Here is a 6,985-nt window from a genome sequence, read left to right as displayed (position 1 = left end):
GCCTCTTCCCCCAGGGCTGCCTCCCCTCCCGGCCCCCAACTCCTCTCCCTCGGCCTTCGCACCGAGGACAACGGGGCGGCTCCCTTCCTGCCCGGCCTCTCCATCTGGAAGACGAGAAGCCCCTCCGCTCCTCCACCTTCGCCTCGCTCGCTCCCTCGCCTGCTTCTTCTTCCGCGGCACATAAAGGGACTGAATTCTTCCTCGTTGTGGCTCCAGAGGCCATTTCTCTCTCTTCCTTCCCTTCCCGGCCCCGCCCGCCTTTCCTCTCCCTCGGGCGCCCCGCCCACTCAAGGGGAAAGGCGCGCTGCGGAGCCCCGCCCCCGGCCATAGAGACGCCTCGGAGGACGGAGTGGCACTTCCCTCTCGCCCGCTAGCTAAGGGACAGAGCACGACTGGCAGGTCGCTTCCGCGTTTGGGCGGAAGAGGCTTTGCTGGGGGAAGCGGACGCCGGGGGGGGGGCTCCCTCCTGGGGAGCTGGCCCCCAACCCCCCCGGACCCCCCTCGCCCTCCCGGCGACGCTGAGCTGCGAGGGGCAGGAGGTCTTTCCAGGCCCCCCCCCCAAGGGCCCGCTTTCTCGCTCAGTCCGAGGTGATACGGAACGGAAGGGGGGGGGCTCCTTTCCCCCTTCCTTCTAGGAACATCCGAGGCCCCGCTTATTCCTATGGCCCCGCTTTAGCCAATCACAGACCTCCTGTTACAATGTATCCATTCCCTATAGTACAGAATGGGTTTGAAATCATTGAAATCTTTAAAAATTGATATAAAATCAACCGTAACTCCAATTTCTTCGCTCTCAGTGTCATTCAACTCAGTTCCCCGTGGACTCCATGATGCTATCCCTACTTCCATAATCCCCGAAGCGGCAGGTCACGTACGCAGGAACTTCTTAATTTGCCAAACCTTCCCTCTAGGCAATATTAGGTGGCAGACGATGCATATCTCTGACCCATTGTCTTGCCACCACCGGTACTCAATAAATGTGTATCTATGTATATTTCCCGCTCCGCATATCCCCCCTCCCTCATCCGAAAATGCTAATTAATGTAATCCCACCTTTTCATAATGTATTCATGACGTGTAAAGTATATTCATGATGTAACTTGTGAAACCCAACCTTCCCATAATGTATTCATGACGTTTCATGCACTGTATTCTGGGATATGGAGGGAAATTTCAAAAGTTCATGTCACCCCTTTCTCGGGGTTCAATCTCGCCTTGAACCTGTTGCGCAATAAACTTGGATCTTCTGCAGTTTGCTCCTGCGTCCGGCTGAGCTCATTTTCTTCCGCAGGGACCCACGGACTTAGTCCGATGAGCTGGGTGGCAGAGTAACACTGCACCCAGATTTTTCCGTAACAGTTGGCGCCCAACGTGGGGCTTGCGGTTCTCCCAAGCTGCTGACTGGGGGCCCCGAAATCTTCAGCCGGCTCCGGGCCATTTTGCCTGGGAAGATCCTTTTGGACCCCCAGCCATCTTCTGGGCGGTAATCGAAAGCCCTAGGAGTTCAGCCGGGGAGCAAAAGAGGGATCCAGCCGGCTTATTCATCGATCCCGGGATCATCATAGAAGACGCGTGAGTATAAGGAAAAAGGAAAATCCAGTGCACTGGTGGGAAGGGGGTGGAATCTCCTGGCAACTGAATTCTCTGCCCTCCTCTCTATCGCTCCTTCTTGCCTTTCTCTTGGTCCGGTTAGTGAGAGAGACCGTGGACCGCTGCTCAACCCGAAGGGGGGTTCTGAGCTCTATCTCTTTTCCTTAAAATCTCCAGCCAGCCGCACCAATTGGGAGCCCGAAAGTAAGACGGTGAGACCCGGCTTGGAAAGACAGCCGACTCTCCGCAACGGGCATCTCAGTTGAAAGCAAGGGGTTGGAGTTCTCTTTCCGAACTTCCCGAGCGTCCTTGCTAGGGGGCAGGAAGTGGTCTTGCTTTCTATCCCAATCCCAGCCGCACTGGTCGGTAACATGTGTATCGTGCGTGAGCCCGCTTCCAAAAGCAAGGGGGATTTTCAGTTCGAAATTCTATCCAGGGATCACCCGATCTGGCACCGCATGGCGCGGGCGTCCAGTAGGGCCCCTTTTCCTGAGATGTGACGATAGGTAGGAGGTTGCCAGGAGGGATAGCCCATGAGGAATTGGGCAGGACCGGCAGAGTGGAAAGAGACCCCAGGTTATAGGAAATAAGGAAATAGGAAATAAGGAAATAGGAAAGGGAACGCAAGGAACCGGATAGCTAGAGCTCTCTAAAACCCACTAAGGAAGTTGCCAGGCAACTAGAAGCCCCTTCTCCTCTTTACTATACGTCCCTGTACTAAGCATACCAAACCCCTAGACATACCAATCCTAATCAACCCCTCTCTTTCCCCCTTCTCTATCCCAGACACACACCCCCCCCAAAAAAAGCAAAAAGCAAAAAAGCAACAACAGCAACGCATGCATCTATAAAGGGGTACCCAGTCGACCAAGCGTTATGAGCCCTACCAGTTTGATTAACTGGTGGTGTGTTTGAAGAGGCAAGGAGGCTCATAAAACCATGTGGGACCTTCCTACTAATTTCACTTAATGAAGCCAGAGGTAGTGGCCCAACTCCTTGCAATAACCAACTAAAGGATGAGAATATATCTGTTTATATGTTACATGTTGTCTGTTATGTGTGTTGTCTGTTAATACATATATGAGAATATGTATGTTTACATGTTGTCTGTTATGTGTGTTGTCTGTTCCTTCTGTCTCTGGCAGACTGCTTTTCTTAAGTGTGCATAGTTTAAACTGCAAGCTTGCTTCAAAATTTAAATCTAAGGAAGCCATGCTGGATCTTAGCAGTCCTAAATAAGACAAGATGAGAATGAAGTGTGCAAATGTTTACCCCACCTCTTGCTTTGCCCCAACTTTTGAGATTGTGAGTCTACAGTCTTATTTTGGAAGGTGATGATAACCTAATGTTTCTGCTGCAAAAGCCTAGTTGAGCACAACTGCTCGCTCAAGCTAAAATGCAGTGTATGTATTTCATTAAGCGTATGCCTATAAAAGTATGGTGTTCATTCTAAGAAAAAATATTTGAGTCCAGTTTCAACTTTGATTTGGTTGGACAGAAGAGTTATTGTAAGGCTCCTGATATCAGTCTCTATAAGACTTCATGGCCTCTTTTGTTAGAAAATGCCCCCCCCTCCCCCTTGTTTCACTCTGCCTCTTTCAGTTGGTTTCTCCCTTCTTACTTCTGTGCTAGGTAAATTTACTCCCGAGTAAGCTTCCTTTAAAGGAAACTGCAAAGAGGGGAGGGGGCAACACTTGTGTATTCCCTTTAAAAAAATCAAATCTAGGGCTGCTTTAACTGTGCTTTATAAGAGATCCTCTCAGGAGTATAGATGTTTCCTTTCCCAGCTGTAAATCTGTACTTAAATGTGTATGCCTCTTTGGTAGTACAAATCTTGCTGTGAAATCTTGCTGTGAACCCTATATTTTGGAGGGTTGGACTAGATGACCCCAGGGTCCCTTTCAACTCTCCCAATTTGTGGCTGTGTGGAAGACCATGTGTCTGCAAGCATTGGAGGGTAATTCTTAAATTCTGGTGTGGTAATGGAGTTGAAATTCAGCCTAGCTTTGCTCTTTAGTTTTAAAAGGTGAGAGGTGAAGCCCAACTGGTAATACCAAGCATTTGAGTGATTACTGTGTTTATCATTTTGTCTACTATTTAAAAATCAGACTTAAAAGTCTACTCAAAGTTTAAGCACATACAAATGAATAATCAAGTAGAATTAGCCTTGACCATTCCTGTAAATAAAGGGCAGGAAATAATAATAATATTAATAATAATAATAATATTTTTTTGTCTGCAAATGGTAAGGCTGAAATGGCTGAGAAGTTAAAAAAAAAAAAAAAATCCTATGAATTCTAACTCTGGCCATTTTTTACTCATAAATAAGAGAGCGGTTGATTGTTCCGCGAATGGCCAGAGGGATATTAGCCCTTTCCTGTACATAAAGGAAGCAGTCTCAGTTTGCTTGGGCTGAAATTGCTAGCTTTGGTGAATACTTAAATTGCTGAGTTTCTTTTTTTTTGTTTAAAATCAAACCCTGTTTTCAAAATCTACTCCTTACCCTTCCTTTCCCTTATTCAAATGGTAATTTAGCCAAAGGATGCAACATTTTCAATAGTATAAAAGGTTTGCTGAGACATGAACTCTGCACATGCACAGAGGCTAGATCAGCTAAAGAAGAGAGAGAGAGGAAGGGGGGAACTGTAAGGGGGGAGAGGAGGTTTCTTCCAAAAAAAAAAAAAAAAAAAAGGAAGAAAAGAAAACTTGAAACCATTGAGGAACCATTGAGGGAAATCACCCTTAATCTGTCTTTGCTCCAGGGGCTACAAGACAAAAGGCTAAAAACAAAAAAAACAAAAAAACAAAAAAAAAAAACAAAAAAAAACCACAATAGAAAAAAAAAACACCAAAAAAAAAACTAGCCCATCGAAAGTCAAGAGCTTTCCAGGTTCCAAATCTTAACATGCCAAATTCTTTTCACAGGTAAATATCAAAGCATTCCCCCCCTCAATGGGAATTTTAGGAACAGCATTTCCTGACAAGCTTCTCACATGAAATAATTTTCCCTTTTAACAGGATATGTGAACCCCGATAACAAAGTGTTTGTCCCTTTTTCCTCCCACAGCAACTTTCTTTCTGTTCTGTGAAACAAGTCTGAATCCCTGCTATATTAGTAACTCCAATCTCTTTGTGGCCTTGACACTTTTTTTTTTAACTTACAAATAATCTGTTTTCATTTATTTAATCCGTTTCTCCATGATGTCTATGAAGTTAATCGAAGCACAACCAAACATTGTTTGTGGAATGGTACTTGTTTACCTTCGGCCTGAGCATCTCTTATTAATTCTGTCATTTTGGCTAGTGCAAGGTACTTACACAACTTTAAATTGCCATTCATTTTTTCTTGGTATTAACTCATTTCCCAGTATTAACATCACAGCTGATGATGTCACATCAAGAAACATTTTTATTTTCATTTGGGATGTTAGAATGCCAAAACAGATTACTTATTAATTGTGTGTCTTAGCATTTATTTATTTTTGGTTCCTCATAGCTCATTTTGTGTGTTTGTGTTTTACTTTGGGGACATGTTCATCACATGTTGAAAGCCAGTCTCATGAAGTTCTTTTATTGGATAGCACATGGTGAATTTTAAGTTTTCCCCATTGTTTTCCCTTTTTTTCAGTCCAGTAGTAATATGTGTGATTTTGATAATATCTTTGTACTATTTAATAATAGTTATTTTCTGAATCTGATGTCTTTGTGTCAAGTCCATTTTCATCTAACTGGTAATCTAATTTTTTTTGCTTCCTTTTTATTTTTTAACCTTTGTATTTTTACAGTTCTCTTTCTATACATGTGGAGTAATTTTTTATTTTATAATATGAAAAGAACAACAACAACAAAAACTAAGTGAAGAAAAGCAAACAAACTTAGCAGATAATAACAGTAGTTATAGGAAAATGTGATAATAATATTGGAATGAATGAAACGCTTAATTCGCTAAGATTTTATTATTTGCAACTTCCAACAGAAACCGAAGGACATCACATCCTTTTCGCCTTTTGCCCCCTCCCTTTTCTAACTGTCTTTAAGCCCCAAAACCCTGCCCCTTACAGGATATCACTTCTACAGATGTGCAATGATGAAAAGCAGCAACAACCCCTCATGGCTAAGGGGAGGAGTTGAATTGCAAGGACATTTTCTCACTTTTGAACCTTAAGACTGTGCTCCAGGATTCAAAAGATACATGCATAAAAGATCACAATTGTGTCAAGATATGTAACTGATATTTAATTAGTTTGTTTTGTATTATGTGTTATTATGTAAGAATGTTGAAATGTGTCTGACAGTATGATTTCCACAAAGGGGGGCAATTTTTGTGTGTAATTGTTTTTATGTTTAATGTCTTATTGCTTACACACCAATGGAGAATTCTCATGCATTTTATACTTTCTAATAGCTCACACTATTGTGTAGTCCAATGTTTAGATCAACTTGTAACCACATTTAATTGTTCCACCGCCAACTTTCCCTATCCATTTTAAAATGTGTTAAACCTCGTTTTGCCAAGGACAAGCTTCTGGATCCATAAAACACCAGGTACATGAAGGTGCGTATGCTTTGGTTTAGCAGGAATGATCCCTTATAGAGTTAAATTGACTTATTTGGACAACTGCCCTTGTTAAGAATGGTTTTCTTTTAACAGATTGGTTTGAAGAGTTGAGAACCATGGGGCAAGATAAATTCAAATTGGACTCAGTTTGAATTGGGCAAGTGTATCCAGGCTGCAATTAGCCTTTTGGTCCTTTAAGTGCAAGTGAGCAACCCCCATGCGTGCAAAACCACAGCCTATAATAGAATCCCATAGCTAAAGGCCAAGGCGAAGACCTCTCCCTCACGAGATGCCCAAACCTGTGCCAGCTATGGTGAATGCCAGGCGACATGGTTAAATGAAAGCCCTGAGGGGATTCAACAGACAGGATGTGTTGCTGTAGCACTATGTCAGTGTGAGACCACAGAAGAGCTACCTTGACACCTGAGAACACACAAATGGCGGGGGGGAAGCCAACTGCATTTTTCAGTCAATTAGACCTTCCTGCTAGGTGTAAAGCATAAAACACTATTGAGAATGCCACAACTAATTTAGCAACAAAATACAAGAGGTGTTCTTTATATAATACCCTATATGCAGCTACCTGCACTGCTATACTTGCAAATGACCGTAAGAGGCATGGCTTGCAAGTCCCTTTCAGGTTTGCATAAAGCCACACATCCCATTCACCGAGATTTAGGGTGCGGAGAAAAGATTTGCAAGTTCTTACAGAACTTTAATGCAAATCTATCTCCGAATGGGGGACTGATACGGAACGGAAGGGGGGGGCTCCTTTCCCCCTTCCTTCTAGGAACATCCGAGGCCCCGCTTATTCCTATGGCCCCGCTTTAGCCAATC

This window comes from Podarcis liolepis (assembly GCF_965112155.1).
Source record: "Podarcis liolepis genome assembly, chromosome: 13".
Lineage (NCBI taxonomy): Eukaryota > Metazoa > Chordata > Lepidosauria > Squamata > Lacertidae > Podarcis > Podarcis liolepis.
This window is presented reverse-complemented; position numbering follows the sequence as displayed.